Source organism: Amia ocellicauda, chromosome 2 (assembly GCF_036373705.1).
Source record: "Amia ocellicauda isolate fAmiCal2 chromosome 2, fAmiCal2.hap1, whole genome shotgun sequence".
In the NCBI taxonomy this organism is placed as follows: Eukaryota; Metazoa; Chordata; class Actinopteri; order Amiiformes; family Amiidae; genus Amia; species Amia ocellicauda.
Genome location: NC_089851.1, coordinates 10240482 through 10265935, shown reverse-complemented (window position 1 = coordinate 10265935; position 25454 = coordinate 10240482). Strand labels below are relative to the sequence as shown.

The following is a 25454-nucleotide window of genomic DNA, read 5'->3' as shown; positions in this document are numbered from 1 at the left end:
GTGCTTACTGGATCGGAAGGGAGGTCAGGAGCAGACACGCCAGGCTTCAGCAGGGACGCCTGAAAAGTGGGGGAGATGCGGTATTGCGGAGGCAACTGAAGATGAGTGAGCTGTTGGACTATCCAGGATGGGTGATGAACCGGGGACTGAGCTTCTTACATGGAAGCCAGAGATGGATATCCCAGGTAGAGAGCCAGACCTCTTGTCGGGGATAGTAGAGAGGAGCTGATCAATTATGGCGATCAGCCTGGATTTTCTGACATTGGTTGACTCTGTGCAGGCATGCACGGGCAGCCTGCCAGATGTCATCACTGCGTCGAAACCTTTCATCTATGGCTGGAATGGTGGAGCGGTCCCCACACCAGGGAAGCAGGGAAGGTTGGAACCCGAGGACACACTGAAAAGGAGTAAGACCCGTAGACGAACTGATCAGGGAATTATGGGCGTATTCAGCCCAGGGCAGGAACCGATTCCAGTCATGTTGGGACTGACTACAATAGGAGCGCAAGAACCACCGGACCGCCTGGTTTAAATGTTTAGAAATTGGACTGAGGGTGGTACCCAGAGGTGAGACTGATGTTATATGTTGATGTTGAGTCAGCGGAGAAAAGCAGACCAGACAAGTAAATTGGGGACCTTGGTCAAAAACAATGTCCTCTGGCAATCCTTTGACACAGAAAACATGGTTAAAGAGACATTCAGCCATGTCCAGGGTAGTAGGGAGACCCTTCAAGGGGATGAGTTGGCAGACTTTCGAAAAGTGAAATCAGGGACAGAGGGGTTTGGGAAGAGGTTCCAAGAGACCCGATGGGAGTTTTTGTGAGGATTTCGACTGGGCACAGGACGGGCAAGCCACGACAAACTATGTCACGTCATGCACCAAGGTGGGCCACCAGAACTTCTGTCGAACCAGAGAGGTAGTACGCTGTATTACAAGGATGTCCGGAGGCGGGATAAGAATGGATGCAGGACAGTAGTGGAGACTGTACTGAGGAGAGGACATAGGTGAGAAGAGCAGGGCAGTCAGGCAGAGAAGGATCCGTGGCTTGGGCCTGCTGAATTTGATTAATTATGTCCCATCTGACAGGAGCCACAGCGCAGGTGGTAGGCAGTATTGGATGTAAGTGGTAAGTGGATAGCGGAGAGGCGTGTTGACAGAGCATCTGATTTGGTGTTCTTTGTTCCTGGGTGAAAAGAAAATGCCCACGGACTAACATGGAATGAGTCACTTGGCTGAACATATGTATTCCAAGTTCTGGTGATCCGTGAGGACCAAGAAAGGGTGTGTGGAACCCTCAAGCCAATGCTGCCGTTCTTCAAAAGGCAGTTTGAAGGCCAGGAGCTCATGATTTCTGATGTCATAATTCCGTTCTGCAGGCGAGAGTTTCCTGGAAAAGAAGGCACATGGATAGAGCTTGGTCGGTTGGCCACTGCATTGTAAAAGAACCACCCCAACCCCAGATTGCAAAGCATCCACCACCACGACGAAAGGAAGAGTGGGGTCATAGGAAATGAGGTCTTCAGCCGGGCAAAGGTGTTGGAAGCCAAGGGAGTCCATGACAAGGTGCAGGCTGAACCTTTGAGGAGGAAAGTCAAAGGTGATGCAACGGAACTGAAATTGCAAATTAACCTTTGATACAAATTGCCAAATCCAAGAAATCGTTGTAGGTCCTTGACTGTGTGGGGCAAAATGATCCAGGGAACAGGCAAACAAGACAAGGTAGGCAATTCAAAGGTTGGTATATATATACTCAGATCAGAAGGAACAGATAACAGTTCAGTGGTGTGCTGAACGAATGGGAGAAAACGGTTAATTAAACTAAATGCACATGGTGCTAAGGAATGTCAGACACAGGGCTAAAATTCCAGAGATGGCGACTTCTGGTGGTGAACTTGGGAAGTGCGGGGTGAAAACATGACATAACCACATCAATCCTTTTATTTCACCAGCAGGAAATTCGAGACAAATTCGAAGCCAAAGTGAGCAACCTCTGTAATCCTACCACACCTTCTCTTAGGTCCATAAGGAAGGTATACAGGTATACATATAGAATATACAGACAGGTGACGAATTAAAGGAAAACCAACATAAAGTCTCGGTAAAGTGTTGGGCCACCACGAGCCACCAGAACACCTTCAATGCTCTTGGCACAGATTCTACGAGTCTCTGAACTCTACTGGAGGGATGGAACACCATTCTTCCCAAACATATTCCCTCATTTGGTGTTTTGATGATGGTGGTGGAGAGCGCTGTCTAACACGTCGGTCCAAATTCTCCCATAGGTGTTTAATTGGTTTGAGATCTGGTGACTATGAAGGCCATAGCATATGATTCACATCATTTTCATACTCATCAAACCATTCAGTGATCCCTTGTGCCCTGTGGATGGGGGCATTGTCATTCTGGAAGAGACCACTCCCATCTGGATAGAAATATTTCATCATAGGATAAAGGTGATCAATCAGAATAACTTTGTAATGATTTGCAGTGACCCTTCCCTCTAAGGAGACAGGTGGACCCAAACCATGCCAGGAAAATGCCCCCCACAGCATAACAGAGCCTCCGGACCCCCTCACTGTAGGGGTCAAGCAGTCAGGCCTGTACTGTTCTCTTGGTGTCTCCACACATGCACACACCCACTTGTCGAGAGCACTAGCCAGTTGAGCGTCTGTGACTAAAGCTCCTGCCATTTGTGCCCCAATAATAGCACCTCTTTCAAAGTCACTTAGATCCTTTCCTCTTGTCATCTTGATCCAAAATTGAGGTCAACTGGGCCTGCTCAGCATTTTTATACATGCCACAGAGCATGATAGGATGTTAATTGCTTAATTGTATCATGCAGTACACCTGTTTGGAGGCATCTGCATTTGTTATGTTCCTCCACTCATATATTCAGGTTTTGCCATTAATTTGTCACCCATCTGTAGTTTTATAAACAAAAACTATATACAAATAAAGGGCTGAAGGTCCTGGTCTGAAATACAGAAATCTTAACTTTTTTTTTACTGGTGGAACAATAAATCGAAACCACACTATATGTGGAATGACTACTTCTGAAGCTTCCAGGCAGCACTAAATTATCTGTTATTACACAATGTCACAGAGAGGTCAGGAGACATGATGTAAATGAACAAGAATAGTAAAGAATAAACCAGTTTAAGTTTTGGCCACAGTAATGAACTCCCTAATTCCAATACACAGTTGGCAAAAGATAAAACATCAAAAAGGAGCAGCTTAGGACAAGGAAGCACGTCTTCCATCTCTGACAGAAACACTACACTAGGACAACAATGGGTCAATGGTGTCTACTCAGCACATCTTCATTGTTTGGGTAACTGTATCCCCCAGTCAATGAGGTGGGCACTCCACATCTAATGGGTGAGTAAGGTTAGTTGAACAGGCAGTACCTTCAATTTCTTCTGCAGAGCATACGGAAAGCAAAAATGGAAATCGTTAAAATTAGGTCAGAAATGAAGAGAATGTAAGTTATCTATATTTCACAAAACAAAAAAATAGAAGATACACCTACCCCTTTCAACAATCTTAGAAAAGCAAAAAAACAAAACATAACAAAATGTTAAAACGTTAAATGAACAACAAAGAAAATGTTATAGAAAATGATTTCCCAAACTAAATTAGTTTAATAAATAATACAAATAGGATCCTTCCTGAAGAATAAGGAGAATATATTTCAATTTTAGCATTTTAAAGTTAACCAGACAACAGTACACACCCTAAGCCCTTCTTATAAAGGGCATAAATTAGTCAACCATACAAGATGAAACATGAATGAGGTTTACAGCAAACAGCTTTCAACCCTCAAACTGCTACCATGGACAATGCATTCTTCTTTTTTTTAATTTTTAAATAGTTGGTTTATGTTCATTTTAGCTGAGTGTGGCACGCCAGCTGCAAGATGCTACTTACTGAATAAAGTGGGCAACATCTTGTTTAAATGAGTAACATTTGGACACAGTTAAAAACTTCCTTTTGTTCATGTGGTCTCAATTCCACAAAACAAGGTTAAGTCAAAACATGCAAATAGTATCTATAGGGTCTCCAGCTTGGTTTGCAGATTGCACCACAGTGAGAGGCAGGTATCAAGCTAAACTGAAGACATAATTTGTCAAAGCAGAACAAAACATGAATGGCCAACCAATTTAAAATAAGTTGTTTATGTCGTCCTGTTCATATATTTTTTTGCTATAGATTCTTCTATAGTGTACAGGAGAGTAGTATTTTAGACCTTCACAGACAATGCTGTATAATTGCATCGGCCTCCTTTTGCCAAGAAAACCTTTTTCTGTAAGAGAATCACTTGTGTGCAAATCAGCTCATACTCAAGCTATTCAGAAGTGGGTTCTTATTCTTAAATGAATAATGTGATGAAGAATTGAATCTGATACAAAAACAAACAATGGCAAAAAACAGAGTTAATATGGAACACAGAAAGTAGAGTAAATAAGATAATGAAATCTTAAGAATTACATTAAATAGTTAAATGTACTTTATTTTTACTTATCGCCATAGTTGATACTGTACCCTGCAGTTTTTATGAGTAAGCTCTGCGTACCTTTCAGGTATAATGTTCAATTAAGTGTAATGCAATGTCTTATCAGTAATAAGGCACATTAATAAACTATCATATATTATAATACACATTATTTACATTTAGAGCTTCAAGTGACAGAAATCTAAATTTTCTATAAAGGCTGATTACTGCCATTGAATAAAATATACTGATATTGTTAAAACAGTTAATCTTGCAACTTCTGTTCTGAGCCTTCCAACTGTAATGCAGCATAATATGTGAATTTCAATTTTAGAAGTGGTTTTGCATTACTATAAAGGGGCCTGCAGATGCGTCTTGTGTAACAAACAACATAATTAAGCATGAATGTGAGAAACAGAAGCATTTTTTCTCCCTGCTGGTATTTGTTGGGTTCAGAGGGGCCATGCAGTGTTTTTCCACATTTGAATGTGACTTGAGTGTTCAGTGAAATACCCTCGCTGAACTCTGACAGGAATTTTGTGGTACTGAAAAAACCACAGCTGAACAGCAAAGGTCTGAGCTGAGCTCCCTGCAGACATTTTTGAATGGGAAGAGGCCAAAAAAAGTTTGAAAAGCTGCTTCCCAAGGCAGGCAGGCGTCTGACAAGCAGTACAGGACAATAATGCTGGCCTCTACATTACCTACATTGGAAATAAACAGTTGCCTTCAATCTCCAACTGGTTTAACTATATATAAAGATTATATAAGTACTTATTGAGTAAGTGCAATGAGTCGAGATGCTTTTTTGTTGGACAGACAATCTCTCTCCTCGTATGCCATTATCTATTTGGAGCTAATTTTATTTTCTATTGAACATCAATGCCTAAAAATCTGCAACCCTTATGTGTATTTCCTTTGCAGGCACAACACTATGAGAGGTATTCAAAAAGAGAGACAACTGCTCTGTTTTGGACAGTAAAATAAAACGAGCTATGCAACAGGAAATTTGGAAGGTGTGGAATTAAAGTTCAATAAATATCCAATAGGCAACTTGCAGATGGATTCCACTGAAATGAGAAACTGGAACAATTTATGAACCTGTTTCCCAGAGAACATTTATGGATTGTTTCAAGGATTCTACACTTTAAATTCCCTTTAGAAACATTTCAGTAAAGAGTATCCTTTTTTATAATCTACACAACAGCATTTAAAAAAATGAACGATTGGCAAAATACAAGATACAACAGTAAGGGACTTAACCAGAGAAATAACAAAATAAAAAATAAAAATCACAAATACATAATAAATTAAATAATAAAATAAACTTTAAAGCAACTGTTTCAAGTGTATAAAAACAACACAAAGAATACGTATTAGCCTATATGAAAATGACAAAGAAAGAGCCTTGTAATTTATTATTATTTCTCAGCCTCATTTTGTGAACTACTACAAAGAGGAAACTCTCTCTTTTGGATACTTTATGAAACAACACTTTTGCTTTTTAACTGGAAATCATTAGCGTTGCCTGTAAATAGGCACTGTAGCATAGCAACAGTGAACACAGAGCCGTGTGCTCTCCTTTGGAATTACTGGCACACAGTTGTTAATAAATGTGATTTTTAGTGGAAAGCTGGGCATGGGCGCTTTCTCAAAGACATCTGTGGACTTGTCAGAATGTAGTATACAAGACTTTTTAAATACTACCAATAGATATGCTCCTTGGTCTACAATTGTTTGAATTGTTCATGTCTTATAATATTTCATCAGTATTTCCTTGATTGTAAGTCAGTTGGTCACTGAGCTGCTTAATCATCTGTCAGCTGTTACCATTTTGGGGTTTTAACTTGTTCAATGAAATGTGGTCTTGATCATATACACAGCCACACATGCACACACACTAACACACGCACACACTATAATATATATATGTATTAGTGCTGGGCAACAATTTAAATTTTTTTATCGCGATTACTCGCATGATTTTCTGCGATTAATCGCGATTAATTGCATTGTAATGTGTAAAATTCAATAATTAATTAAAAAGTAGTGTATTGCGCACTTTTATTTTAAAAGTACTGCTATATGAACAAAAGTGCAATAACATTTGGTTTGCAAACACTTTAAACACATAAGGTGCTTTTTAACAGCAGTATTCCCTTTACACAGTAGCAGTTAAAATATTTCTTGTAAATCTCAACTTAAACATTAATGTAATCAAATCAAATATAAAACCAAAGCTATTTGCCACTGCCAGGGCATTAACGTTTTATCTAGTTTGTTATAGAAAAACAAGTTACCCTCAGAGTCCAGAGCCACGATCATAACATTATGACAGGCACCTTCCGAGCAACAGCAAGTTAATATTTATAAATCTGTTTTCTTTTTTTTCTTTTTTTCTGAACAGGTACCAGCAGAAACATTTTTCTTTTATCAGGGAGCAGCATAAACAGTCTATGTTTAGTAGCAAGTGTCCCTGTTAGGTGAAGGTGAAGTGGTCGAGCACAAAAAAAAGTCCATGTTTGTACTGGATTTCCTTTGGAGAATCTCAGTCAACAAAATAAAATAAAGCACTTTCAGTGATGCAGGTTGAGTAGTTACACAATGACAAAATTAACTGCATTTATCCATTCCTCCAACTTTACATTTTCTTACTCCTCTGCACCAAGCCAGTTGCTAAGACATACAAGGTCATTTACATTTTCAGATGATAAAGAAACTCTCTTCTTCTGTACAATATGACCAGCAAGAGAAAACAACCTTTCACAGGGTACAGATGTTGCAGGTGTGGCCAAATACGTCTGTGCAATGGAGGCCAGCCTGCTGTGTGAGCCTGCATGTTTGAACCACCACTCTAATGGACAGGCCTCTGTACTGATGGTGGGCTCCGCTCTGTATCGACGCACACTGTTCTAAACTGAGTCTTCCTCCTGTTCAGAATCAGACTCTGATGAAGCAGCCAATAGGGCTAACTTTTTCTTTGGTGGCTCTGATGTTGTTGCTTCCACAGGTTTCTCTGCAAGAACCCTCTGTTCCTTGAGTAAGTTGGTGACTGAGGCCCACACCTCACCCCTCTCAGCTCTGGGTATACACTTTAGGTCCTGAATCTCGGGTCCAATGTGGTAGCAATCTTCAGATATGCAATGTTGGCATTTTCCTTGCGTGTCTCCAGGTCTATTCTGAATGTAGACTTGAATTTGATCACGTAGGCAAGGTCATCATCTGAGCTCTCCATCACCCGAGAGAGATGGCAAAAAGCAGGCAGAACCACAGAACATGACACATTCTCCTCCCAGAAGTTCAGTCACACCTGCAACAGAAAAAGAAAAACAAAACACATTTCAGTCAAAATGTATTGCATTCACTTATGTCCTCTACATATTCATGCTATATTTACACACACATACAGACACTCTATTTCTCTCTCACACGCACTCAGACAGGACCGTGAGAAATATATGATGTAAAATATACCTGCAGGGCTCCAGTAACATTTCTAACCTCTGCAGTTTGTCCATTTCAGCTGTAGTTGGCATGGCAATCTTGGTGTTGTGTGTGGTGAGGACATCCCTCAGTGGCTGTCCATTTCTGTGGACGCTTTTTATCATGTCCAGAGTCAAATTCCATCTGGTTGGAATGTCTTGTATAAGCGACTCCTTCCTTTGTCCATGTTCAATTTGTTGTTCTAATTCTGCAGCACTTGCTGGACTGTGTTTAAAGTGGCCCACAACTTTTCAGCATTTGGCCAGGACATTGACAAACGCACTGTTCTGTAGAGATACTGTGACAGAGTGCTGGAGACTGTGTGCGACGCAGGGGACGTGTTCAAAAGGTAGATGTCTCGCAGCAGCGATCATATTTCTTGCACTATCTGTGCTAAGTGTGCTGTCTTTATTTGAAACATTCCACTGCTGTGCAACATGAATAAAATGTTCTGTGCACGTTTCAGCAAAATGTCTCTTTTCTGTTTTCATTACAGTCAGAGCATGTGAATGCATCAATAAAATGCACTGTAACTCCGAGGTAAATATGGTTACCCAGCGGTGTCCAGTAGTCTCCAGTGAGAGCAACAGTTGGTGCACATTGTAACGCCGTCGCTTTTGTAGTCCTCTCCTTTTCATACAACTCGTGTATTCTTCTTGTGATGGTGCGTCTTGAGGGAGGCTCATACGTGCCGTCATTCGTTGCGATCCTAAGAACGTTCCTCAGACCGACATCTTTCACAATACTAATTGGCCTGCAGTTTGTAGCTATCCACTTTGCTATGGCATTTGTTAGCTTGTCTTGCTTTTGTTTATCTATACTTCTCCCACACGCTGCATCCAACGTAGTCTGACGAAGCCTCCCTCCACTGTTTGTTTGGGTAGGTGATTTGCTGGCATCAATGGTGTGTATTGCATTTAAGTGATACTTCAGACTCGAAGTACTCCGGTGATAAGAAAATTCAACTTTGCAGTGGTTACAAATAACTTTGGTTCTATCGACTCCACTGTCTGGACGAGATTTAAAATGAAAATGTCCATGTAAGAGTTCGGTACCTTTCTCCATTTTTCTGTCCCCGCCAGTTATTTTCTGTTCCAGTTCATGTGAGTGCTGCAGCAGTCTTAGGCCCACCACAAATGCTCTCATTGGATGAGACTCGTGGTGACGCCAATCCCAAGCCAGTACTGATCAATGTCCCACCCCTCCTGTGACCCACGGCTTGTCTGTATGTGTATTCAGAGCCAGTGAGCAACGGACTTTCAAAATAATAATAATAATAATAATAATAATAATAATAATAATAATAATAATAATAATAAAAACTGCGTTAATGCGAGATAAAATAATTGTCAGCGTTAATTAATTAATGCGTTAACGCGATAATAATGCGCTAACTTGCCCAGCCCTAATATATATATATACAGTGAGGGAAAAAAGTATTTGATCCCCTGCTGATTTTGTACGTTTGCCCACTGACAAAGAAATGATCAGTCTATAATTTTAATGGTAGGTGTATTTTAACAGTGATTTGCATGTTAATGAGGGAAATAAGTATTTGACCCCTTCGACTTAGTACTTGGTGGCAAAACCCTTGTTGGCAATCACAGAGGTCAGACGTGTCTTGTAGTTGGCCACCAGGTTTGCACACATCTCAGGAGGGATTTTGTCCCACTCCTCTTTGCAGATCCTCTCCAAGTCATTAAGGTTTTGAGGCTGACGTTTGGCAACTCGAACCTTCAGCTCCCTCCACAGATTTTCTATGGGATTAAGGTCTGGAGACTGGCTAGGCCACTCCAGGACCTTAATGTGCTTCTTCTTGAGCCACTCCTTTGTTGCCTTGGCTGTGTGTTTTGGGTCATTGTCATGCTGGAATACCCATCCACGACCCATTTTCAATGCCCTGGCTGAGGGAAGGAGGTTCTCACCCAAGATTTGATAGTACATGGCCCTGTCCATCGTCCCTTTGATGCGGTGCAGTTGTCCTGTCCCCGTAGCAGAAAAACACCACCAAAGCGTAATGTTTCCACCTCCATGTTTGACGGTGGGGATGGTGTTCTTGGGGTCATTCCTCCTCCTCCAAACACGGCGAGTTGAGTTGATGCCAAAGAGCTCGATTTTGGTCTCATCTAACCACAACACTTTCACCCAGTTCTCCTCTGAATCATTCAGATGTTCATTGGCAAACTTCAGACGGGCCTGTACATGTCCTTTCTTGAACAGGGGGACCTTGCGGGCGCTGCAGGATTTCAGTCCTTCATGGCGTAGTGTGTTACCAATTGTTGTCTTGGTGACTATGGTCCCAGCTGCTTTGAGATCATTAACAAGATCCTCCCGTGTAGTTCTGGGCTGATTCCTCACCGTTCTCATGATCATTGAAACTCCACGAGGTGAGATCTTGCATGGAGCCCCAGACCGAGGGAGACTGACAGTTATTTTGTGTTTCTTCCATTTGCGAATAATCGCACCAACTGTTGTCACCTTCTCACCAAGCTGCTTGGCGATGGTCTTGTAGCCCATTCCAGCCTTGTGTAGGTCTACAATCTTGTCCCTGACATCCTTGGACAGCTCTTTGGTCTTGGCCATGGTGGAGAGTTTGGAATCTTATTGATTGATTGCTTCTGTGGACAGATGTCTTTTATACAGGTAACGAGCTGAGATTAGGAGCACTCCCTTTAAGAGAGTGCTCCTAATCTCAGCTCGTTACCTGTATAAAAGACACCTGGGAGCCAGAAATCTTGCTGATTGATAGGGGATCAAATACTTATTTCCCTCATTAACATGCAAATCAATGTATAACTTTTTTGAAATGCGTTTTTCTGGATTTTTTTGCTGTTATTCTGAATACACCTAAAATTATAGACTGATAATTTCTTTGTCAGTGGGCAAATGTACAAAATCAGCAGGGGATCAAATACTTTTTTCCCTCACTGTATATATATATATATATATATATATATATATATATATATACACTCACCTAAAGGATTATTAGGAACACCTGTTCAATTTCTCATTAATGCAATTATCTAACCAACCAATCACATGGCAGTTGCTTCAATGCATTTAGGGGTGTGGTCCTGGTCAAGACAATCTCCTGAACTCCAAAATGAATGTCTGAATGGGAAAGAAAGGTGATTTAAGCAATTTTGAGCGTGGCATGGTTGTTGGTGCCAGACGGGCCGGTCTGAGTATTTCACAATCTGCTCAGTTACTGGGATTTTCACGCACAACCATTTCTAGGGTTTACAAATAATGGTGTGAAAAGGGAAAAACATCCAGTATGCGGCAGTCCTGTGGGCGAAAATGCCTTGTTGATGCTAGAGGTCAGAGGAGAATGGGCCGACTGATTCAAGCTGATAGAAGAGCAACTTTGACTGAAATAACCACTCGTTACAACCGAGGTATGCAGCAAAGCATTTGTGAAGCCACAACACGTACAACCTTGAGGCGGATGGGCTACAACAGCAGAAGACCCCACCGGGTACCACTCATCTCCACTACAAATAGGAAAAAGAGGCTACAATTTGCACAAGCTCACCAAAATTGGACAGTTGAAGACTGGAAAAATGTTGCCTGGTCTGATGAGTCTCAATTTCTGTTGAGACATTCAGATGGTAGAGTCAGAATTTGGCGTAAACAGAATGAGAACATGGATCCATCATGCCTTGTTACCACTGCAGGCTGGTGGTGGTGGTGTAATGGTGTGGGGGATGTTTTCTTGGCACACTTTAGGCCCCTTAGTGCCAATTGGGCATCGTTTAAATGCCATGGCCTACCTGAGCTTTGTTTCTGACCATGTCCATCCCTTTATGACCACCATGTACCCATCCTCTGATGGCTTCCAGCAGGATAATGCACCATGTCACAAAGGTCGAATCATTTCAAATTGGTTTCTTGAACATGACAATGAGTTCACTGTACTAAACTGGCCCCCACAGTCACCAGATCTCAACCCAATAGAGCATCTTTGGGATGTGCCCTGGATGTGCATCCCACAAATCTCCATCAACTGCAAGATGCTATCCTATCAATATGGGACAACATTTCTAAAGAATGCTTTCAGCACCTTGTTGAATCAATGCCACGTAGAATTAAGGCAGCCTGTCAGCAATGTTAACCATCTTGACTCAAAGACTCAAAGACTGTCAGGATTCACACTGGAAGGGCAGAGTAGAGGATAACTGGAAGAAAGCCAAGGAGCAAACTGGGTTTCAATCAAGGCACAGGATACATATTGAAACCAGCTTCACATTCAACAATCACCCTGCTGGAGACTGTCTGAAGGTTTTTAATTTTTTTAATCTGGGCTGAGATGGACAATGTCTTCCAAAATCTCTCTTCTTTTCTATGGGAATTTATATGGGGTAAAATGTCACTATTATTTCTTAAACTAAAGCTGGGATTAGGGAAGAAGCTTTATAAAATACATTACATTATTTGTCATTTAGCAGATGGTCTTATCAAGGGCAACTTACCCATTTATACTGCTGGGTATTTTACTGGAACAATCTAAGTGAAGCACCTTGCTCAAGGGTACAACAGCACTGCCCCACCTGGGAATTGAACCCACAACCACCCAATTATGAGTCCAGAGCCCCAACCACTACTCCACAGTGCTGCCTGAAATACATAAGTACATTTTGAAAAATAACAGCTGATGGAGTATTAATGCTACACTTACTATTGAATATCAATAGTGATACACTGTCTTGCAACTGATCTGAGAAAGACTGAATCCTGCTAATTGTACAGATCCCATTCAGGAAGAGATTACTGGAAACAATGGTAAACATGGCTTGCAAAACGATAATGCACGCTGGGAAGAACTTCACTACCATGAAACGCAGTTGCTTTCAGCACAAAAGGACAGCAGGATTCAGGTACTGTACAAAATAATGTGCTCTCTCCTTTAGAAGAGTTTCAAATGAATTAAATAAACATTGCTGTGCTGCTTAAGATATTTGAAAAAAATTATGTCAATGGAATTCCCCTCATCTTAATGTCCTGCCACACGAGTTCATGCACACAATGTTGTTTATTAACTAAACCTTTGCTTTCACTTGGAAGGAGATTAACTGCACTGTTAAGTGAAGGTTTATATTCATCGTTTGGGTGAACTGAGCATCTTTTAAAAGTAGACATATTTGTTTTTTAATGTTAAGAAACAAATGGTGACATTAAGAGTTACATGGAAACACCATTAGAAGACAGTGCTCAAAATAAATTCAACAGCAACAGTAGTTGAATACTCTAAAAATGACTGAAAAAAAAAAATAATAATAAAAAAAAAATATATATATATATATATATATATATATATATATATATATATACACACACACACTACCAGTCAAAAGTTTTAGAACACCTACAATTGTCCAGTTTTTATTGAAATTTACACAGTTTAATGTCTCAATGTACCCTGAAATTAAAGCATAGAACAAATAAACAATTGGAGATAAAAAATAAATCATGGAATAATTTTGTTTAACAAAATGTAACCCCTTAAGCTGACAAACCCCTCTGGTACCCTTAAAATGGCACCAAATCCATGTGCTTCTCCTTAATCCCATGTCTACTCTTCACTGTTGTGTTATTTGCCAAGTGTTTGGTATCCCATGAAACCTGAGACTCTCAGCTTTCTAACGATGTGAAGCATTCTCTGATGTGAAAAATTTGGTTTTTATACCCCCCAGGCAATTTATGCCCCCCCTCCACATTCTAAAATGGAAGGGTGGAGGGGATACTTGGTCTCAGAAGAAATACACAATGATTTTACATAATTGGATCTGAACTTCTCTGTGTTTGATAGAAGATCAAATTATATATACTGGATTAATCGTTAGGTTGTTCTGAACAAAACAAGCCTATTTGCAAATACTGTCTGAATCCATCTGTCTTCAAAGTCTGCAGATATAGTAGAGATCCAGCTAATTGTGTATTAAATATCAAAGTAAACCAAAACAATATTGCGTTTCCCTTTTCTTTTCAATTTTTCAAACATGGGGCTAATGGCTGCTGACTTTAAGGGAAGCTCTTCTTCGGGGCTCAATGGCAGGTATAATAGTGGGCCACTGTGTCAAAGGTGCTGTAATAGGATTGCAGCCCCAACATTTCCTGCTGTTTGAAAATGTGCCTGTTGGGATTACGCTGAAATGTCAATGCCTGGGAATGTAACTAAACTTGCATGACCAAATGTGAGATATTATAATATTGTATATCACAGCAGTGTAACAAACACCCATACAACTGCCTGTCTATTGACACTATTCTCTGACTGGGAAGGGCGCAGTGCAGTAATCGGACAGGATGTAACCGTAATTATGAGATTGCACAATGAGGGAACTTGTAATTTTGTGAAATATGGAAAATGGCTCAAACGGCATGCATTAAATAGGTTTCCTGAAGTTGTGGAAACATATACCTATACACAACACTTTATATTTAACACTAGTGCCCCTAGTTCAGAAGGGTATTCAGCGTCATGTCCAATCCGAGCATGGAATCAATATTGCAGGCTGCATATTTTTGATCCATGCTCCTGCCATGGCACAAGGCCAAAGCCAACATCCTACATGCAGCATTAAGTTATAATCATTGAATGTATAAAACAGATAATTATATTATAAAATTACAGCTTATGATATCTATAATTCAGACCCAACTGACACATTAATTCTCTTGTATTTTAAGGTATTCAACACAAATCAAAGATTTCAGAAAAAAAGAAGAGGGGTTCAATACTTCCTTAGTACCATTCTGCAAAACAGGATGATGGGGGGGGAAGTATAATCAATGTTTTTTCAAACATTCAACACCTCAATAACTCTTCCTTTTACTCAGACACCTGTTCGACAGAGAAAGACGAATGGGATGATTTGTAATCTCTGTCATGTGATACATGAACTTACATGATCTTCTGCTTGAGTTTCTCTGTGGTTGAACAAGGGCTACAGGGCTTCTGAGTGCGAATCTCCTGCAGGAGAAAAGAAGAGCACAATAAAACCATCCGTTTTCACAACTGCGATTAATAAACACGTCTGCTATCATAATGAGAATGTTCTTAAATATCCTTTGAAAGAAAGATGGGGGGGGAAGCGAAAAACACAATGCATTCTATTCAAACACAGCTGAAATAAATCTGAAGGCTTTGAGTTTTCAGTCTTCCTGCCATGCCAAGAAACTGCTACAGCCCTGAGCTCTGCATTGCACATCAATGTAGATTCAAGCACCACTGATGTGCTATTTTCCATATGTGTATGATTCCAAAGTGGATCAGTACCAGTGCTATCATTTTCTGTCATTACTCATTTCAAGCCAGACATGCACGGAAATCCAAAGTATTTTGGCAGTGTGATGCAAAACTCATTCTTCTTATTGTCAGAAGTCAAACAAATTCAGGTTTGGTTAAAGTTGTAATTGGGTGCTGGATGGGCTTCGTCTGAGCTGGGCTGAGGGTTTCAGCCCATGGCGGGGAGTGCGTGACAGTGTGGTTTTAGAACTGTCCGTCCAAAAACACAGTAGTGTCTCAGTAGCTCACCTCTCCTGAAACTGTTTGGAGGGAATCAGGCCAGCTCGGGGATTGGCATCGCCTTCATGTTTGGCTTGCGACCAAGTTGCATCATCCTGGCTCATGATCTGAAGGATATCTCCCTTCTTGAAAGCCAGCCCAGCTTCTTTACATGGGATCGCTTTGTCCTCATTAGGATCATAGTCAAAAAAGGATTTGACAAACATCTGGAAAGTTAAAAAAAACAAACATGAAAACATTTATTTCAGATTACCTACTGCATCTTCCAAAGCCATTTTTCTCAACTGTGGTGACATCAAGGTGCAGTTCGAGATAATGTTAAGCCTTCTGAAGGCACTTGATTCATCATCAGCTACAGAAATCTCAGAAAAAACGACCCATGCGAATACTTGTGATCTTTTTCTCCCATTGTCTTGAGTGAATGGCAAGTTAAACAAAAACAGACGGTTATTCTAAAATAACGATTCTTGTCACTAACTTTGAAGCATTGTGACTTTGAACAGTTTCAAACCCAAACATCCTAAAGAAACGCCAACATAATTTGTGTTAATGATTTTCTGTGTAGGCTTTATACACAATATTTTTATATTTTTGGAACCTTGTGCGACTGATACTTAACCAAAATTCCAAGGCCATCAACATAGTATTAATAACATCTAGAAAGCCTGGCGTTTGTTTCAGAGAGGGTGTTTTTTTTTGCCTACAAACAGCACCAGCCCATTAGACATGAATAAACATTCACAAAGAGAGGAAAACACTTATAGAAGACTGGCAGCAGGGTACAAACAGCTTTCATGTCTAGTAGCTAATTTATGTCATGATAAATTAAATGTAAAGTGCTGCTAGTATGTAGAATGAGAAAGGAATTCTGAAACTGCAAGGTAATTTCTTCTACTGATTCATTGAAAGCTCTTTGCCAGGTAGTGAAATTAAGTTTAAGTCAGGGACTTTTGTTTGGTTCTGATGAAAAATGCTGCCTGTTGGTTCCAGCAGAATTTTCTAATACATCCTTGCTGAACGCTGCTGCTCTGCTTTTTTTAGACATGTGTACCTAATTAGCAGCACTTAAAGGTATTTATTATACTTGCAAAAAAGTAAATGAGGGTCAAATAGAAAAGGCAGAGTGTTGGCGGACAAACACAGTTTTAAATGTAATTCTAAAATGGACACACTAAAACCATTAAAGCATAAAAATAGTGTAGAAAAAATATTATAACAAATTATATTTCACAAAGTGTGTTTAGATACAGCTATGGGACTGATTCGTGCCTTCTGTTACTGATGCATGTCTTTGAAAGACAAGGAAAGTATCCAGAAAACATATAGCTTTTTTTTTTGCTTTATAAATGTACTTTCCACCCCAAAGCCTTACATGGGGGCCTACATATAATGAAAGCTGCCAGGACCAAAGATGCAAGGATTTTCAGATGAACAGCTTTCACTTCCCCACCCCTAGCAAAACGTCCCCTGAAAACAGAACCGATTAATTTCCCCTGGAAATAAGGCAGACCATTCAGGCCCCAGGACTGGAGGCAGTGAGTAGGAGAAGAAGTTTAATTTCTCTGCTTAAAACTCCACATGTGTGTAATACAATCAATATAATTTCTCTGGCAGGACATACCTTAGGCTCCTTGGTTGTCGTTTCCTCTTTGATGCCTGGTATTATTTTAAATGTTAATGCCCCTTGGGACTGGGCCTAACATGGAAAAAAAAAGATCGAGAGAGGAGAGATTTATTTTCCCTCATTCAAACAAAATAAAAAATGGCATGACAGAAAATAAAATATGATTTATGTTCCAACAACTGCCAGTCAGTAGGCTAAGATGATATCTGTGACAAGAGAAGCAAAGTAGAATTTAAGCCTTCAAGAAACCAATTTTTCTGCTATCTTGTTTTGTTTATTTGGACTGAATGCAGTTAGAAAAACTGAGGTCGCTCTTCTCCCAGACGTATTTGCCACTGCTGCTGAAACTCAAATCTTAACATGTGACTTAAGTGAAGCGAAGCGAAGCTGGAATTCAAGCATCGCAGCTGATGCGATCTGGCCCCACGATGCACCGTTTCAAACAGACGTTTCGTAGAATGACCTTGTAAATAAGTAAATGTTAACCATCAACAAGGCGCAGTATCAAAAGGAGTGTACAGGACCAGACGGATACATTAAAAGCAAGATTCATGCCACTAAAAACATACCAATAAATCTCAACCTAAATAATAAAAACAGATCTATATACAGCAGGTGAATAATAACTTGCACATACCAAAATATGAATGATTTCCTCTGGCTTTTTGTCTTCAACAGGAATCCCATTCAATTCCCTCAGCTCATCTCCCACATGGATTAGACCTGTGAAAACAAACAACGCAGAGTGAAAACCGACAACACCGACTGCTGTCTTCAAAGCCCAGGCAGGGGACAGCTCTCAGATTTTAGGATTTTTTAATTTTATTTCTGGGATGCAACTTCCAATTGATTTCGTGGACCATACATTTTCAGTGTTGTCTCATTAAATGAAAGACATATTACATGCATATACTAAGTAAGAGATCCGCGAGGGTGCTCTGTTCAGGTTCAAGTGATATGAGATGAATATGTAAAGAATAAAACAGACTGATATAATTTAGTTCAGTGGGCTAAAAAGCACGGATTATCTAAAGAGCACGTACATTGCGCTTTCTAGGCGATATCTGCCACATTTCACTTGCACTTTGAAACACTACATAATAAGTTGTCGAGCTCTTCAGAGACCATGGTTCACGGTATTAAGAACTCACCACTTATATCAGCAGCTCCTCCTCTCATTATTCTGGCTACAATAACAGCTCCTGTCTGTCCCTTTTTATCGTTGCCCCCTAAGAGACAGGGTAAAGAAAGGCCAAACATGCTCTTAGTGTTACTTACATTTGGTACAGAGCGAATCCCTACAACCCACAAACTGTTAACACAGTACAGCAGCATCTGCCACTTCAATCGTCACTTCTAAATGTCTTTAAATTCTGCGTATGCCGCACACAGAATCCATTGATCTTCTACCAACAGAAAAAGTGTATTAAGTTTTATTCAAGGGCTTCTACACACAAATGAAGTCTAAAGTCTAAATTTGATCTCAATGTGTACAGAAGCATCACAATGACAGAACCAAATGCAGCTCCACTACAGTAGATTAACTGGACTGAGTTTATTTAAAAAACTTCAGACACAGACTGACTGGCCACCACATTCACCCTTCATTCATCCCAACTGAGGGGACTTATCCTCTTGGAAAAGCATTAGGCCAAGTAATGAGATGAAACATATTGGATCTGGGATCAAGAATCCAAATAGTGTTATTAAACTGGATACTGCTAACAAAATGATGGAAAGGATGCTGACAGATGAACAAAGAACAAAGACTACCAGAGAGTATATGACATTCTGAGAAAGACTTTACTTTTATATTTGGGATTTTTTTTTAAAGACTACAGCATGTAGGTTTTCCAATTCCTCTTCTTAATATAAAACATTCCGGTATGCAAATATAACAAAACAATTATGACAACTTGCTATTTTAAACTTAAATTACAATATCTGTATACATATTATTATTTGAAATATAGGCTACACATCAGACAAGTAGGCCTATGTCTTTTACACAAGATTTCAGATTTCAGGTCACTGTTGTGAAGATGCCACAAGATGCTTTGTTATACTCAAATAGCATTTAGCAAATGCAAACCAATTCACAATGCTGTATTTATTTAAACAAGCACTTAAGTAAATCAATAAATCAATCAAATCAACCAATCAATTAATTAAATGAATAAAGAAGCTGACAGAAAACAGAGATAGTTCAATTACTTTCCTAAGTGGATTCCCTGGTTTCACTGCTGAAGATGACACCATATGAGACAATACTATAAAATGTCACATTATCTAACATCTACGTATTTCCACACTGATCATGATGTGGCATATTAAGTTGAACTTGTTTAAAGATGACACAATTGAAACACCTCGTCTGTATCCCAGGCTCATCTATTTTAATCTGAACAGCTGGATAAGAAAAAACAAACAAGTTGCTTAATAAACTGCTCAATCCTCACACAATCCACCAGGAATGACACCTGCATCTGTGCATTTCCAGTTTAGACAGATCCTGCACCATTATTAAGGTAACAGAATAAGCATTGTCAGCCTGGTTCTGTAGAGCCAAGAAGGTCAAAATCCAGTCCACAAGACCCACGCGGTCTTCTGGGTTTTGTTCCAACATTTGGTCTTCAAGTATTTAATGGCTGTAATTATTTGCTCAGCTGGTCATATTTAATCCATTTTCAGGGTCTTTCACAAGTTGGTTTCAAAGATGCACTTGACTGAAAGTACGGTACCAATAAAGGCCTGCAGAAAAAGTGTTAAAATGCTTCTGTAATACCGATACTTATACTTGCTCCTCAGCACACAGCAGTTATGGAAGTTTTGAAAGGTTTGTAAACTGTATTCTGTACTTGTTCTAGCTCGTCTGTACTAAGTATACTTATCTTACTGTATTTATTGTATTTTATTTTGAAGGATAAGATGCATAAGGACATCTGCTAACAAACAAAAACTAAACAAACTCATAAACATAATAATAAACTATTCTAATCCTGGCCATGCACCCTGCCTCTTCACTTAACCACTATTACTCTACTGACAGCTAGCTGGGCAGGGATACCTGATAACATGCACCAGTCTGACCTGGGTTCAGTATCACCACACACTCTGATGATAAGGTTCCCCGGGCTGCCAAATCACTTGGCAGGCAAGATGATCTAGGATCGCTCACTGAAGGCAATTTAGAATAAAGCTTTCCAAATTAAGAAGGGGAAATTGTAACATGAGATGGGAGTGCTAAACAATGAAAATTAAGCTTCTCAAAAGTTCCTGGCTAGTCGAAGAACACTGGCATGTTTACTTTTCTAAGGAATTTCTAATGTGAGGACTGGAATATAACGATCTCAGTCCAGACAACAAACCCATTTCTGGACAGTGTCACCGAATAAGGGGTCTCTTCAGAAGAGGATGAAGGTGACAGAATGCCTATATATAAGCTAGTTTCACTTTCAACCTGGTCCACAGGAGGTATGGGAAGGGGTAAAGACGCTTTGTTGAGAAGGAAAACAATTATTAATGTCATCAATAAGGGGTTTACATCAACTGTTTTTCACTTGCAAATCCTGAGTTCTGTTTAGTTTTTGGTCTCTGCTTTTGTTTGGAAGAAATATCCCTGCAAAACTAATTACTTGTGAAAAGTGTGAATGGATTTCGCAGTCTGGATGCAATCTGCACTGCCCTGAATATATACCCTACAATGTGCTCTCTTTGGGCTCCAGTGCATAGAGTGAGGCCAACATTCTTCCCCTCCTCACATTGTTCATATTTTTTATGTCAAACCAAAGTAGAAACATTTCAGTAAATATGATTTCTCTTAGATGATCCCTCTCTACAGTATGCAATTTAGCGTCAGCCCCTTAATCAGTGCCTACCTGGCGCCATGGGTGTTTCTGTTGCACGTTGTGTGCGAGACAGCAGATACATTACATCACACACTGAACAACACTTTGATTATTACAACACTTTCTTCAAAATTCCCTTTGTTTATGGCATTTTAATTAATCTTGTTTATTTGGTGGTAGTTTGAAGCATATATATTGTGCCATCTCTGTTTTGTTAAAATGTTAACTTTTTTAATCCGAAATTTCATATTTTTGTGATGATGTTCTGTTTGTAATAAGTATGCAACCTGCTTAAAAAATATTTATAGAAATAAAAAATATATATAGGCATTGTTGTTATATCTCTCGTACTATTGTTTTATAAAGCAAAGACAACACGTGTGTCTATAAACGTGTTTTGTCAAGAATGCTAAATTACAAAAACTGTAAAGCTATTCAATGTTTTTGTGTAACTTGGGTGTACAGCATAAATTGCTGTCAAACATTATACTTTTGTACTTTCTTATTATTTAAGTGTCCAGGTGCTTTCCTGTGTTTCAATTAAACTTAAGTTAGCAGAGAAGAAAAATAAGTTAGATCTAGTAATACTAAATTAATCACAACAGTACTATTTTCAAACATTCAGTAGGGGCTATTGCATTTTGCCCCAAAAAATGTCCAGCATAATTACCATATTTGTTCAAAAATGAGGTTCAAAATTATTCATAGCCTCATCATTTCAAATCCAATAAACATGTGAGGGGGGTGATCGCATACTGTTGGGGTGCTTGTGGATCAGGTTTAGCTGTGGCGAATGAGAGCAGGGGCGATTTTTAGCAAGGTGGCGTGAATAATGCTATGGGAAACCCTGTAGTGTTTTATATTTGCATGTATTTATCCCCCCCCAAAAAAATGGACCCACCAGGCTTTTCTCCCTGCAAATGCACTTCCAGTCTCCATTAAATCTAGATTTTGAGCCATTTCTAAATCAATAGATATAGTAAGTCATCGTTGAGCAAACAGAGTTATTTTTCAGCTTCAGTTTTGAAAAGCTGTGAGTGTCACTTGCAACAGTGCACCCAATCTGACTATACTGTCTTTGATGCCAGTATTTATTCTATGCAAAATCCAAATATATAAAATGGTATATTTTACTTATATTTCACACAATGTTAAGTTTCACGTTTAAGATCTTACAGCCGATCGCTGCTTCCACAACGTTTTCAAACTCCAGCATTACTTTCTCCTGTTTTTCCTTTAAAATAATTTGAACCTGTCAAAGGCCCTCTGAGGACTATCACTCTGCTTAGTCCTGCTTTCAAGCAGAAGTAAATGACCAACCAGTGAAACGAGGTTTGGGAAAACAAACAACTATATTATGACAAAACTGCTGCAGGGGCATAACTATATGATGCGTCTGATTCGTTACCTGCCTCTTGGAGGCGGGACATACATGTCACAACCCTAGTTTTTAAAGGTTTGTAAACTTGGAGACGGTGCCGCCCCCCACGTCTTGCAGACACCTATTGGCTCATGCCACCTCTGTACTGATCTGTATGTACTGACATATTGACACAAGTTGTTGGATTACTACATTAAAAATATTACACATTATGTTTATCCCACACCTGGGATTGAACCCACAACCCTCCACTCCAGAGCACAGAGACCAAACCAGTACTGCACACTGTTGCCACTATTCATGCCATTGGTCCTATTTGCATACCCAGGTGTAACCCCGGTCAATTAATGGGTTAAATCTTCTGTGGAATGTGAGAGAGGCGACCAGATTGATTATCAGCCAATCAGAAGCATGTGAATCTAAAGGTCCTGCCTTTGATTGACAGTTCAATCATTGCAATCTCAGAATGCCTTATTAGTGGAAGCGCCATTTTGAGAGAAGTTTGTATAATTAGAAAAAGAAAAAAAGGAAGACAAAAATCCTAGAGTCTGAAATAATAATTAAAACCTGAATTTACCTATGAAGAAAGGCTGGTGATCAATTGATCATTTTGTCAAATTCTTGAAAAGAAAGGGTGAATGCGTTTATGAACCATTTAATTGCTGAGTTTTATTTTTTCCCTTTCTCTTATTTGAATGAGGAAAATGTACTTGCACTGTTAATACTAGACCAATGCTAACGTTTTATATGCTAGTGAATGTAAATTGTGCCATTTGTTTCACTAATTTCTTAACAAAACCTTTGTAGAAGTAGTCCTTTTCATTCTTCTAGACTTTTCGTTAGTCGTTAAACATTGAAACGTACATTGTATTAGCTTACACAGACTAAGTCAGGTGCTATTTCATGTTTTTCTTAAAAGCATGTAGCTGTAAAGAAGCAGTTTCAAATAGCGGTTATGCTGTTTGTACAGTTTTATGTGAAGTAAACCTAGGAGTATTAGGCTACTATCTGTTTTGTCTATTTTTATTTTTTGAGAAGAGATATTAGACACTGTTGTACAACAAATGTGAACTGTTTTTATTTAATACTATTCAGCACAGCTCTCCAATGTTGATTGGGACTGATCACCCCAGAATATGTGGTAGGACAGTGAAATACTGACTGTGTATTTAATTACTATTTGTTTTAAATAAACAAGCCGGCATTTTCTTTAAACTTTACATTCTGGATTCTGGTCTGTTTTTCTCTTGTAATCTCACACTGCTTTTCCCGAACCTAGTCCATTGGTCAGTTGTGTTGTTAACGTGTTCCATGCTAAATACATGCTACACAGTGAACAAGTTTCTAAAGTAATGTCCATCAACAAGAATCTTAATGAGGTACATAAGAAAGTTTGTAAACAAGAGGAGGCCATTTCGACCCATGCTGCTTGTTTGGTGTCCATTAATAACTAAGTGATCCAAGGATCCTATCCAGTCTTTTAAATGTTCCCAAATTTTCAGCTTCAACCACATCGCTGGGGAGTTTGTTCCAGATTGTGACAACTCACGTGTCACCACCTATGGGTGCTAGAGGTGGCCATGCCAAACCAGACTATGCCACTTCTTTTGGTACGAGGGAAGAGCTCAAAATCTCCCTTTTCGCAAGCCCTTACAAAGCTCCATACACAAAATCCACTTTTTGACTCTTGTGCCCGTAACATTGTCTGGAATTGCTCCTTCCACTCATTATAATTTTCTCCCTTTTCCCCCGCAAATTTAGGGATCCATGGTACACCCATGAACCAAGGCGTAATGACATTGCCTACTACTTGGGGAGCTTGGGGAACCTGCTCATCCATGTTGGGTGCCTGGGGTCCTGCCGACGCTACGCCAAAACGTGTCACCACCTATGGGTGCTAGGGGTGACCATGCCAAACCAGACTATGCCACTTCCTTTTTTCTACGAGGGAAGAGCTCGTTGCACCCAATAAGATTTCTCTTCCACACGAGCAGGCTCGATTGCACACTTGTTCTCAATTCCACACTTTTTACAATATACCCTAGCATTCTGTTTGCCTTTTTTATTGCTTCCCACATTGTTTGGATGGAGAAAGTGAGGAGTCCACGTAGACTCCTAGGTCTTTCTCATGCATTACTTCATCTAGATCTGTACCTCCCATAGTGTAATTATAGTGGACATTTTTGTTACCTGCATGTAATACCTTGCACTCGTCCACATTGAATTTCATCTGCCAGGTGTCGGCCTACAACTGAATATTATCCAAGACCCTTTGAATAGCCTGTGCTGCCGACAGTGTATCTGCTGTGCCACCTATTTTAGTATCATCTGCAAATTTGACAAGTTTGCTAACTATCCCAGAGTCCAGATCATTAATATAGATTAGAAAAAGCACAGGCCCTAGTACTGATCCCTGTGGAACTCCACTACCAACCTAAGTAACCTGCACTTAGTACATGGCACACTACTGAAAAAGCCAGAAGTCAAAACATTCATCACTTTTTAATCTGTATAAAAAAACATAAAAATAGATATTACATTAAAGAACTGGCTTTGGAAAATTATATGTTGCACTGCAAACTATCATACTTCTGCATAGAAGCAGGGCTACTTTTAACTTTGGAGGTCAATTACTCATCAGTAATGCGATATTGCACCACTACTCTCCGACATGATCAGATCCATATGCCCTCGCTGCTCTGAGGACTATTACTATATATTTAACACATAAATGATTCTGATTGTTATTGTAGACAAAGCCAAAACCCAATAACTTAATCTTCTCAGTAAAATGAGAATTGGACCAAAATGAATCTATATCAGAACAACTCAGACTAAAAGAGGTAAAGAAAAAATGGACTCGGCATTAAGTACATGATGAAAAATAGCTCACCCTTTATATATACTTTGAACAGGGTGGGGGGGGGGGTTCTGGATAACCTCTTATATAAGTATACATTTCTAAGAGGCAAGAAAATAAAATAAGTCAAGCGATATCTTCCAGGTCCTTTCAGCACAACTACATGTGAAACTGAACCAGAAATGCCCAATCCCAAAGGAGGAAAACATAATTTCAGAAAAAATATATAGGAGATGC

The 25454-nt window shown here is 39.6% G+C and overlaps 1 pseudogene; it reads right to left on the bottom strand.

Moving 5' to 3' along the window:
• Positions 1-25454, bottom strand: part of LOC136712328 (MAGUK p55 subfamily member 7-like) — an 89246-nt pseudogene that overhangs the window by 23256 nt on the left and 40536 nt on the right.